This window comes from Rousettus aegyptiacus, unplaced genomic scaffold (assembly GCF_014176215.1).
Source record: "Rousettus aegyptiacus isolate mRouAeg1 unplaced genomic scaffold, mRouAeg1.p scaffold_m13_p_1, whole genome shotgun sequence".
NCBI classification, from domain to species: domain Eukaryota; kingdom Metazoa; phylum Chordata; class Mammalia; order Chiroptera; family Pteropodidae; genus Rousettus; species Rousettus aegyptiacus.
The window spans coordinates 64,905,584-64,918,571 of NW_023416284.1; the positions used below are offsets into that span (position 1 = coordinate 64,905,584).

At 39.3% G+C, this 12,988-nt stretch overlaps 1 protein-coding gene across 6 annotated transcripts in view; it reads right to left on the reverse strand.

The window, feature by feature from the left end:
* Nucleotides 1–9,372, reverse strand: part of EVI5 (ecotropic viral integration site 5) — a 197,672-nt gene extending 188,300 nt beyond the window's left edge. For 4 of the 6 annotated variants that reach the window (XM_036236430.1, XM_036236426.1, XM_036236431.1 and 1 more), the window contains exon 1: nucleotides 9,353–9,372. The gene's annotated coding sequence lies outside the window, so the exon portion shown is untranslated. Of the gene's footprint in view, nucleotides 1–3,343; nucleotides 3,532–3,664; nucleotides 3,937–9,352 lie in introns of those variants that run through there. The other 2 variants (XM_036236420.1, XM_016134264.2) reach the window with 2 other exon arrangements.
* Nucleotides 9,373–12,988: the final 3,616 nt, after the last annotated feature.

Sequence of the window (12,988 nt, forward strand, 5' to 3'; positions counted from 1 at the left end):
GCTCAGCATTCAAGCCCCCAGGAATGCAATCCATAGGGGAGAGGTATAGTGCTGAAGAGCAGGTTAGTGGTTTAAAGTCTACAGAAAGTCTGGTGAAGTCTGTATACAAACCCTCCAGTTTCCTTTCCCTACCATTCACATCCTCTCATAAATTTAATTTTTTGGAAATGATGACTTGGAGAGACTCCAGACCCAAGAAGAGAAGAGTGGAGTGATGTTCAAAGCTGAAAGCCAAGAGATTAATTAGAAGTACAGTAATCCTCCCTATCCACTTTCCACAGTTTCAGTTACCTGCAATCAACTGCGGTCCAAAAATATTAAATGGAAAATTCCAGAAATAAACAATTCGTAAGTTTTAAATAGCACGCCATACTAAGTAGTGTGCTGAAATCTTGCACGATCCCACTCTGTCCACTCGATCATGCCTGGAAAATGAATCACCCCTTTGTCCAGTTCATCCATGCTGTATATGCTCCCCGACCATTAGTCACTAGCCATCTCAGTTATCAGATAGGCTTTTGAGGTATCACAGTGCTTATGTTCAAATAACCCTTATTTTATTTAATAATGGCCCCTAAGCGCAAAAGTAGTGATGCTGGCAATTTAGATGTGCCAAAGAGAATCTATAAAGTGCTTCCTTTAAGTGAAAAGGTATGTACGTAGAGGAAAAAACAGAGCATATATTGTGTAGGATTTGGTACTATCTGTGGTTTCAGGCACTCACTGGGGGTCTTAGAAGGTATCTCCTGGAGATAAGGGGGAACTACTGTCTGTATAGTGAATAGTAGCCCCCACAAACCACTTCCTTTGCCTAGCTCTCAGAACACAGGGAGCCAGGTATATTACCTCCCCTCAGTTTGATTTCAATGCCTCTTTTTCATGCAGCCAAACCAATTTTCATTGTAGCATTTTTTTTTTCCTAGTGGAGGATCAATGTCTTTTCTTATATACCTACTATTCCTCCTAAATTCTAAGTACCTTAAGGGCAGGGGCAGCATCCTTAATCTTTAATTGATCCTAGACACTGGAGATACCATAAAAATATAAATTTAATAAAAAAAAAAAAGGCCCTTGGAAAACTAGAACATACAAGGTTTATTTAGATTAGGTCGTGAATGAAGATTAAAGACTTATAATTTATTCATGAAATGATGTCTGGGATTAGTTTTAAAATAATGCCAGTGCCCCCTCACCACCAAAAAAAAAAAAAAAAATCAGTGTATTTCTATATACTGACCACAAATGCTTTAAAATATCACTTAAAATAACACCAAGAAATATCAAATACCTAAGAATAAGTAACAAAAGACTCTTACATAGAAAACTACAAAACATTACTGAGGAAAAAATTTAAAGACCTAAATAAATGGAGGAATATACCAAGTTACCATGTTCACAAATCGGAAAACTCAATACTGTTAAGATGTCAGTTCTTTCCAAATTGATAGATTCAACTCCATTTCCCAAAATTTGTAGAAATAAACAAGCAGATTCTGAAATTTTCATGGAAATGCTAAGTGCCAAAAACTGCCCAATATTAAAGAACAAGGTGGAGACCTTATACTCCCATATATCGGGGCTTATTTTAACATTACATTAATTAACACAGTGACATTGGTGCAAGAATAACAGACCAATGAAACATAATAGTGTCCAGAAACAGATCCACACTTACATGGTCACCTGATTTATGAAAAAGTAACACACATTGTAGAAGGGCAAGGAAGGTATTTTCAATAAATAGTGCTGGGTCAAATAAATATCCAGGTAGTAAAAAGCAAAGCTTGGCCCCTACAAAGCTATCTGGGATTTACTGTTAATTGTACACCTTAAATGTGAAAAGCAAAACAAAAATCAAACTTCTGTAAGGTAACACAGAAAAGCATTTTCATATTCTTAGGCTAGGCATAGATCTCTTAAACAGGGCATAAAAAGCAGTCATCATAAAGGAAAAGATTAAGTATATTTCATTAAAATTAAGACTTTTCAGTCATCAAAAAAGGCCATTAATGTAATAACTATGTACAGTGCCAGGTGGGTACTAGATTAATTGAAGAAATCACTTCGTAAATCATCTTACCACTATGCTGTTCACCTGAAACTAATATAATGCTGAATGTCAACTGTAATTAAAAAATAAAATAAATAAAAATAAAAAATTTAAAAGGCCATTAAAAGAATAAAGGCAAGATACAGAGTGAAAAACTACACACACACACACACACACACACACACACACGCACACACAGTGTGTCTCCCAGAAAGGACTTTTATCCAGAACAAAGAATTACAAGTTAATAAATAAATAAAACTTAATAGGCACTTCACAAAAAAGAACAAATGGCCAATAAAAGATACTCAATCACAATCATCAGGAAAATGCAAACTAAAACCACAATGATATATTACTGCACCTCTACCAGAAGAGCAAAAGTTTTAAAAACTGACAAGCATCAAGCATGTGAATTAACTGGAATATCATTCCTGCTAATTGTTACAACTACTCTAGGAAAATGTTCAACAGTACCTAATACTAAAGTTTTATCATTCACATACCTCACAAACCAACAATTCCACCCGTAGGTGTAAACCCCAACCTAATGTTCTTTTTCTTGATCTGTGATGGTACGCTTAGTAAAATTTCCTTACCTGCTCACTTAGTAGGGGGCACTTTTTCTGTACATCATACTTCAATAAGTTTTCTAAGATTTCTTTGACACAAAGTTCTCATAAACCTTAAGACTAGTATTTTAGAATAGAAAAGGAGCTTCTTTCTGGTAAACTGCAGAAAGTTTACAAATAAAATTTAAAAATAAAAATAGCACTAACATGTATCAGCCCAGAAAAAAAGGTAAAAACTACCAATAATTTTTCTTCATCTTCATGAAGCACTGGATTTCCTTCTTTCAGGAGAGAACGTATTATTCTACACTGTGACCTCCCCCCCCCCCAAAAAAAAGTTATCTTTGCAACAAAACGCTGCTTTTCGAAATCACCTCTAACAGCAATGGGAGCAAAGAGAAACAATTCCAAAAGTTTTAGTTAACTCTTCGGTGAAAGGACGTAAAGTGAGTTGATGTAAGGCTCCCAAATGACAGAAAGACACACAGATACCAAGAAATCACAGCAACTCTAATGCGAACACCGACACCGGTTAATTTGAGGCTTGCCCCGCTAGTCATAAGGTGATTCAGTGATGGCTACAACCGCTCCCCAACTGCATCCTTGGGAGTCATCGAGCACACCTGGCTTGCCCATCACTTGCCTTAGAGACGCGGCCTTTCGCAGAATCCCGGGGGCCAAATAAAGACGCTAACTTTGCAAGGGGCGCAAAGGGTCTCACCTGGTCAGGTTACCTAGAGGAAATGGACTTCCGGTCTTGAGGGCGGGGGTAAAGGGTCAGAATCCTCCAGAGAATTTACGGGGAGGCGTCCCCGAAGCCGGCTCGTCCCTCCTCCTCCCTGGTACTCCACTGGAAGACCCGCTGCAGAGTTTCTTCCCTAGCGCGCAACGGAGGAGGATCCCGGGCCGCTGCGGCCATAGGGAACTTAGGCCCCGGCGGGGCCGGACGCACCCTCCCCGCTCGCGCCGCAAGTTTGGTGGCGGCCCCCACTCGCCGCGCCCCGGGCTCGCGGCCCGCCCGGCCTGGCGCGGCGCCTCTCACCTTGGAAACGTTGGGTGGACTCCGCGGTAAACATTAACTTGCCATCCAGCCGGCAGCCGCGCCGCCGCGTCTCAGCGCCTCGGCCCCGCTCCCGGCTGCGCTGGCCGCCCTGCCCGTCCCCTCTGGAGCGCCTCGCTCACTCAGGAGCTCCGGGCAGCCGCCGCCCCTCGCCCGCCGCTCGCCGCGCCGCCGCCGCCGCCGCAACCACTGCGCGACCCCGACCCAGCCCGCCCGCCAGTCCCTCCGCGGTCCGGCCCGGCCGCGTCAGGAGAGCCCAAAGCGCAGGCGCGGCAGGGCCTTAAAGAGACCCGGCCGCCTCCACCGCAAAATGGGTTCGAGCAGGTTAGGGGCCGGGCTGGCCGGCCAAGAAAAGGAGAAGCCGAAGCGATTGGACGGTGGGGAGCGGGGCGGGGAAATCCCGCTCCTCCGCCTCTTTCAAAGCCCCTGCCCTCGGCCCTACAAATTGCTGACTTCCTCAGTCTCTTGAACCGCCCTTTTCTTTTAAGGGCTGCAAAATGCACAACCTTCGGGGGCCCCGAGCGACCCCACGCTTAGGGCTGAGGGCCTCGCCCTGTCGCACCGCCCACGCGCCTGTCTCTCAGGCCGCGGGCGCGCGATGCAGACTTGCAGGCTTCGAAAGGCTACTTGAGCTCCCCGGGAGGTGACCTAGGTCTCTCTCAAAAACAATAATCAATGAGTAAATTGCACTTGTGATTGCAAATCGCTCTCCCCTTCAAGTCCTCTCGACACACTGGGTTTATGCAGAGTCCGGCAGGGGGCAGAACATGGGCACAAATGTGAGATCCAGTCGGGCAGCCATCCAATATCAACGAAGAGATTCTTAGAAGTACTTAGTTTGGTACAGAAACTGCCTACTAATTCCGGTCTAATTCCAGGGAAAAAAAGGTCACGAAGAATAATGAGGGCAATATAAATTACTTCCATTGTACATTTAGAGGTGACTGAATGATAGTAATTATCAGCACAAAATATCCAAAATTATTTGCCTAGAAATTAGATAGCCCTGGTTGTCTTCTAAATTATATTTATAATCTCTAGAAGCGGTTCCACTGTGATAAGCATTTCAGAAAAAGAAATACTCTCCATTTTTTTAACGAGATTAGGAAATACCAAAAAATAGGAAGTAGAGAGATGCCCTTCACCCAGCTAAAAACTTTGAAACCTTAACATTTTATCTGAGGCAAAATTTTGCATAACTTTAAGTCATGCCGTTACATGAAGTCAATTTCAATTAACAATTTAATTGCTACAAAATTTATATTGTATAAGAAAGCTAAAAGACATTTTAATAATCTAACTTTCCCTCCTATATTTCATCTATCAGCAAATCCTCTTGCTCTTACCTCCCAAATTTTGCTTGCCTCTATCCTCTTCTATCTCCTCCACCAACACCCTAGACCAATCTACTTTTGTCAGGAGTGGAGAGTTACTATCCTAGACTTCTAATTGGTCTAGCCCCCCTCTAATCTCTTCACACAAAAGGCTATGTAAGGCTATGTGATCCTGTCACTTTCCAGCGTAAATTACTTCAGTAACTTCCCATTCTCTGAGACAAACCCTCTTAACTAACCAAGTCCTGCAAAGTCAGGTGCCTTTCCCACCTCCACCTCTTCTCACTGCTCAGACCACATTCCATCCTGCTGTCCCTGTTCCAGGCACACTGGCCTCTTGCAATCCCTCAAAGCTCCCTCCCTCCGCAGAGCTTTTGTGTGTGCTTTGCTTGGTGCCTGGAGAGCTGTTCAGCCCTCATACATCTGACCTCAGCTCTTATCTCTACCTCTGAGAAACACCTGCAGCCCTCCCTACTTTGGTCTCTTCCTATCACATTTCACTGAAACTGTATTTGCATGATTATTTGGGTGAATTTTTGTTTCTCCCACTGGACTATTACCTCCATAAGGCCAGGAACTTGGGTTTTTTGTTTGTTGGTTGGTTGGTTCATCGTTGTATTTCCATATTTCTTCAATACATACCTGTTTAATCAATGAATGAGATTCATAAAATGCTAGAACTTGAACTAGATGTGGCTTAAAGGTTAACTATGTCATATAATGGTAAAATGTCACAATTTGACATTTGGAGTTGGAGTCAGGCTAAAAAGAACTCAAGTTATTTTGAAATGATTTTATATTGTTTTAGCTGGGCTGACATAAGCTTCTTTGGGTAACCTTTAAAACTGAGTTCTCAAAGTACCTTGTATAAACCCCTGAATTAATAATAATAGCTATGGGATGGGCCCACATGAAACTAATAACATTGGTTGCTTCAAGGGAGGAAGACTGGGTGACTAGGGGGCAGGACTGGGAAAGAGACTTTTGACTGCCCTTTTGTACTTTTTCAATTTCAAACCACGTGATGAAAAAAATAGTAACTGGTTGCTTATGGCTGGAAATTGACCCAGAAGGAACACAAGAGAACTTGCTAGGTGATAAAAATGGTCTATATCTTGATAGGGGTGTGAGTTACACCAATGTATTCATTTTATCAAAAATATACAGTTAACATTTCAATTAATGTAAATTTTACCTTAAAAACTATATAAAAATAAATGTGATTTATTATTTTAAAAATAAGCTAACACATGGCTGAGCACTCTCTGTGTATGAGTATTGGCCGAGGTCTGTACATGCATTATTTCTTTTAATCCTCTACTATCCTTGTGAGGTAGGTATTATAACCCCCTCGCATATAAGAAAATTAATACTTAGTAAATAGCAAGTAACTTGCCCCTTTTTACACATCTGGAAAATAGTGGAGCAGGGCTTTGAACCCAGTCAGTCTAATGACAGAAGTGGTTTTATGTATCTTACCCACCCACTAAATCAAGAGCTTTACAATGATTGAAATCATATTTTGTCTTAGGCTTCTCAGTAGCCCCAGTACTTTGCATAGTAGCCACTCACAGTATTTTGAATGAATAATAACTAACTTAGTGTTGTTTTTATTAGTACAAAGTATATATTTTTTAATTAGTAGTGTGTGTGTGTATGTGTGTGTTCTAAATAATCTAAATAATCAGTGCTGCTGTGCTAAGTGCCTGAGATATATTATCTCAAATGAGGTCGTTGGCCTGAGGAGACAAGCTTGTACCCTTAGCTCTGAGCTTCCAGCATTATCCTTGGTTTATTCCTTTTCTTCACTCACCCTGAGCTCATCAATTTATGTGATGACACAGCTTACACTTTAACTTTCCACTAACATAGCTAAATCTAACCAGAGAAATAGCTAATTCTAACCTCTCACAAGTGCTTGGGCACTTGCGTAAGTGAAATTCCACTGTGTGAATTCCATACCAACACCACCTCTGCTTCAGCACTCTGCCACTTTGGTGTTCACACTCAGGAACTTCGAACCACAGTAGAAGACAGAGGAAGCGTGGGTATAATGGGCAGTGTCGCCTTCCTCAGAAAAGTTTAATTTAAGGTAAATTCAGTTAGCAATTCAAAGTTTTCTATTTTCTAATGCTGCACACGCTTAGAAGTGATTTGTGTCACTGTCACAAAAGGAAGGTCTAAGCTCTATCCTCTTTAAACCTGGCAAGGGTTAAATCTCAGACCACACTCTCAACTACCAAAAATGTTTCATAAGTCAGCCATGTGAGCCTCATCGATCACAGAAAAGAAAAGCAAGGGAGGCATTCCCCTGAGAGGCAAAAACTCCGAGGTACAGAAAAGGAATTCACCAGTGTAGTCAAACCCACTGATGAACAACACCCCATCCTCACCCTAGCCAGCTGTCATCCGGGGCTTCCTTGGAGAATCAAGACATCTTGATTACATTCTAGGATTATGCCGTCCAATACAGCAGCCTCTAGCCACATGTGACTATCTACATTGAAACTTAAATTTACTTAAATTAAAATTTCAGTTTCTCAGTCGCACTTATACATTTCAAGTCAAGTGCTCAATAATAGCCACCTGTGGCTACCGGCTGCTATCTTGCACAGCACCAATAGAGAACATTTTCATTCATCATAAATTTCTCTTGGTAGCACTATTCTAGAAAATGGAGAAACAATACTCCATTGCAACTCCCAGCTTATGTTCAAATTTGTTTCCCTTGCAAAATGAAAGCTTGCAATGAAGTAGTGAAAACCTATTTCACTTGGCTCATTGCTTTCCACAACACCGATAAAAAGGTTGTCAAGCACAAAAGCTGTGGCCATGTACTGAGATTATAAGAACGACTTTAACCTCACCACTTCACCTCCACCATATTCCATTGTTTGCAAGACACATTATCCATAGAAATAAATGTTGTTACAAGGTACACGATTCTATCGCCATCTCTTGGCACTTGTGCCCAGGTAGAGACTAGATCTGCTACAATTGTAGTAAAGAACCAGCTCTCTGGTGCGAGATTTTGGACATGGTTTCCCTATGAGATATTAAAATGTTCACACTATCAACCCAACAACAGCTTTTGAAATTGCGCCACCAAAAATGGGATATCAACAGAGTGCCAATTACTACCCCACGCCCCAAAAGAGAAGTCTACTCTTTTCTTGGCTTTCTAAAATACCTGTTTTAAAGCAAGATAAAAGTGCAACTAGAGTAGAAATTCCATTTAAATTATCCATTTAAATTATCTGGGAGCTAGTAACCTCTATGTTAATGCAAGTGACTAGATCGTAACCTAAAATTTCATGTGTGCTTGCCCACAGTGTGCTTAACCTTTTTGAGCTCCAATCTTCTAGTCAATGAAATGGAAACAATAATAATATCTATGTAAGCACTAAAGTGACAATAAAATAGAATAATATATGCAAGGCACGTAATAAACATTCAACAACTGGTAGCTATCGTAATTGCTATTATCCAAAGCCACAAAGCCCAACATGCAAAAAATAAAAAGGTAGATTTTAAAAGAGAGCTGAAGTACAAAAATCCTGACTCTACCACGTGCTAATTGTCTGGCCTTTGACCTCTATGAGCTTCAGTTTCTTAATCAGGCAAATACAGATTAGAGTTGCCAATAATAAATGTGTTGTGAGATGTGTTAATTCATGTGAAAATGGTCTAATAATAGTAAAGTCAAGTACAAACCTTAACTAATGTTAATTAGCACCCTGCCTCGTCTCCATCAAAAAGAGGAGGAAACTAACGTTAAGAAGGTGTTGCATTACAGTATAATTACTTTAGCTTTTATTATGAGCTGCGCTCCTAAATGCAACGGAGAAGCAACCACTGCTGAAGTCATCACCGCAGGGACAAACAACCATCAACATTGCCACCAAAAAGAAATTGTGGACAAATACCGTGGTAACTAGTCATTTTTCTCAATTAATCTTTTTCTCCACATGAGAAACTTGAAGCCCACCCAGACACATCAGGTCTCCTCCGAGAATGTACATTCAAAAAAGATAGCCAGCAGCCAATTACAGCAAAGAGAGAAGTGGTATTAAATTACAAAAAGTCAGTTACTAAAATACCTTTCTGACAGGTGTGGTATTAAACCTAACACTTCATAAATTCTCGTTCATCACTGAAATGGCCACAATATAATGAGATAATATTCTTAACACTGAAGAAATGTTAACAAGCTGTTCCTGTGTTTTGAAGATTAAGCAAAGCATATAAACCCTACTCATAACAAAATATTTCCTGTTGCAGTAATTACATTTTTACAAGTCTTAATATAAAATCAAATGTTGTTTTAGACATTTACCTGTTTCCCTTTAGAGTTTCTAAAGGCAGCAGTCATTTTGGTGGTAACCATGATAAGCAAAGACAGAGAGACTGGGGATTTGAATTGAATTTATAGCTGACTCATAGGGAGTGTTTACAACGACATTGCCACTGGGATCCACCCATTTAACACCCTTTCATTTCCACCCTATACAGTTTGTTAGGTAGAATCTTTAGGGGAAACTAGGAATGTAGGAATCAAAGCTGTTTGGTCTTAAGAATGCTAATTCATTTTGTTTTTCTTCCACTTTTCCTTCCTGTCTCCCCTCTCTTTCCCTCCCTTCCTTCCTTTCATCCTATTTCCTTCCTTGCTTCAATGACCTAATTTGTCTCAGAATGACAACTGTATATTAATTATTATCATGTTCAGGATGCTGACTCTGAAGCATTGGCTAGAAAATTCTATATATTGGGTTGTTTTAGCTCTTGGAATTTGATGCTAGACAAAATTATTAATTTGGTAGGACTTGCCTTTTTGTTTCTTTTTTAATCTTTAGCTGAGGTTTTAGAATACTGCAAGTATTGTGTTCTAGGAATGGATATTGCATTTGTGTTACTCAGGGCTATTAATTGAGAAATAAAATTTACTATGAAATACAGAAGCACGTGATATACCTTGCAAGAGATATCTAAATAGAAGATATTTTTCATTCTCCAATATTCTTTTATTCTCTTGAAAGAGATCAGATTCAGATATAATGTGTTAATTTTAAAAGTTTGCCTCTCTAGTGACGATAGCTTATTTTTTAGAGGTTTTACCATGAGCTGGGCTACAGAAGCACTTTTCACCTATCATCTCACTTGATCTTCACCATAGCCCTATTATTATCTTCATTTACAAGTGATCCCCAAGCAAGTCACTAAGAATGCTTCATTTGTTTGCTCATTCATTCATTTGTTTACAAACATATTAAAGAATTATAATTGTGTCAGGTACTTTCCTAGGAGGAAAGACATTGATTAACATTCACAGCACCTACAACATGTAAACAATAATGTTACATGCCATCATTAGGTCTGTTTAAAAGATAAGGAAGCTATGGCTGGTCCAAAATCACAATGGCAGTAAGAGAAAAAGCAAAAATATAAGCATAAGTCTCTCTTCACTATAAAACCTATGTTATTTGGGGTTATAAAAATGTAACCCCTGTGTTCAGACTCTAGGGTAAGAATGTATAGTCTGGTGTAAAAGACAGACATGTGAACAAATAAATGGACAATAACGATATGTTCTAGTACATGGAGATGTAATATGGTGGGAACACACACACTGGGAATACCTGACCTGGCTGAGGGAGCTATTCTATTTTTATCTGTCCATACCCCTTCCATTTTCTTCTATTAACAGATGCAGGCACCTGACTCAAGTTAAGGCAATCACATTACCTTAACCCACTGACCTCGCTGGCTGGGTCAAGGGGGGTAGGTCTGGGAGAGTTCTGCCCCAGGATTTTTCAATCCAGAACTGGAAAAGTAAAGGAAGGCTTTTTGCCCTCTCATTAGGAAACTCTAAGGTTGTGAGTCCAGCGATCCTGACTATACTCAGTGAAGCAAAAATGAGATGGAGAGCATCCTGAGTATATTAGAATCCCTGGTTCTGGTCAATCCCACCATTCCTAAGTCTCTGTCATTCTGCTCTTTCTTTAACACTGTAACCTCACCAGTAACCTTCAAGTGGCTCATTTACTCAAATATTTTTTGATATGTACATATGTATACTATCTATATATAATACTTATCATGCTAGGCACTATACTAGGCACTGTTTTAGGCACTAGGGATAGATATATGTGGTTGCCATCCTCTAATTTGCCCCCTACCCCACCCCGTGATCCTTGCTGTCCATTCTTGGTGCCCTCGTATAATCTCTCCCACACTGAATTGGTCTTTGTGACCAATAAAATACAGCAAAAGTGACAGAGTATAATCCCTGAGACTACATCATTAGGACTCTAGTTTTCGCCTTGTTCTCAGATTGCATGCTTTGAGGGAAAGCCAGTCACCATGTGTGAGGAGCTCTGTGAATAGAAAAGCTCTAAGGCCTCTATCTCATCAAGATCCAGAACTAATTTGACAGACATGTCAATAAGCCACCTTGAAGCGGATGCTTCAGCCCCAGTAAAGTCTTCAGATGATTTCAGTCCTGACCCATATATGACTGAATCTCATGAGAAACTCAGAATCTGGACCAGTCAGCAAGCTGGTCTCGCCTTGATAGAGCTCAAATTCTAATGGGAGAAAACAGATGATAAACATGTATGTACTAAGTAAAAAATACAGTAGGAAAACTGAATATCCACATGCAAAAAGATGAAGTTGGACCCTTACTTTATACTACATACAGAAATTAATTCAAAATGAATCAAAGACTTAAACCTAAGGGCTGAAACCATAAAACTCTTATAAAAATATAGGGGAAAATCTTTATGACACTGAATTTGGTACTAATTTCTTAAATATGACACCAAAAATACAGGCAACAAAATATATATATATATAATTTGGACTTCATCAAAATTAAAAATACTTTTGTATTAAAAGACACTATCAAAAGAGTTAAAGAATAACTCATGGAATGGAAGAAAATACTTTCAAATCATATATCTAGTAAGGGATTAATATAAAGAACGTCTACAACTCAACAAAAACAAAAAGGCAAATGAGCCCATTAAAAAAAATGGACAAAGGACTTGAACAGATATTTCTCCAAAGAATATATACAACAGTACATGAAAGGATGCGTAGTACTATTAATCATAAGGAAAATGCAAATCAAAACTACAATGAAATATCACTTCACACCCGCTATGATGGCTATGATAAAAAAAAAAAGAAAGAAAGAAAAAGAAAATTATAAATGTTGGCAAGGATGTGGAGAAATTGTAATTCTTGTGCATTGCTGGTGAAAATATAAACTAATGCAGTCACTATGGAAATAGTTGGCAATTCCTCAAGAAGTTAAACATAGAATTACCATATGATCCTGCATTATACTCCAAGCTACTTAAAAGAATTCAGAACAGGAATCCAAACAGATACACCAATGTTCATAGCAGCACTATTTACAGTAGCCAAAGGGGGAAACAGCCCAAGTATCTATCAATAAATGAATGTATAAACAAAATATGGTATATTCATACAACAGAATATTATTCAACCATAAAAGGGAATGGAGCTCTGATAACATGCTACAATACAGATGAAATTTGAAAATGTTATGTTAACTGAAATTAACCAAACACAAGAGAACAAATATTGTATGATTCTATTTGTATGAGGTACCTAGAGTTGTCATATTCACAGAGATAAAGGTAGAATAGAGGTGCTAGGGTCCAGGGGAGAGGGAAATGAGGAGTTATTGTTTAATGAGTACAGAGTTTCTGGTTGGGGTGATGAAAGGGTCTTGGAATTAGAGAGCAGTAATGGTTATGCACTATTGTAAATGTACATAATGCCACTGAATTATAACACCTAAAAATGGTTAAAATGGTAAACTTCATGTTATATATATTTTTCCACAATAAAAAAAAGAGAGAGAAGAAATCTTCCTGAGAATTTAGATTATCTTGGAAGAGAAGAATAAATAAAGAGTTAAATATCTCTATTTATTAATAAA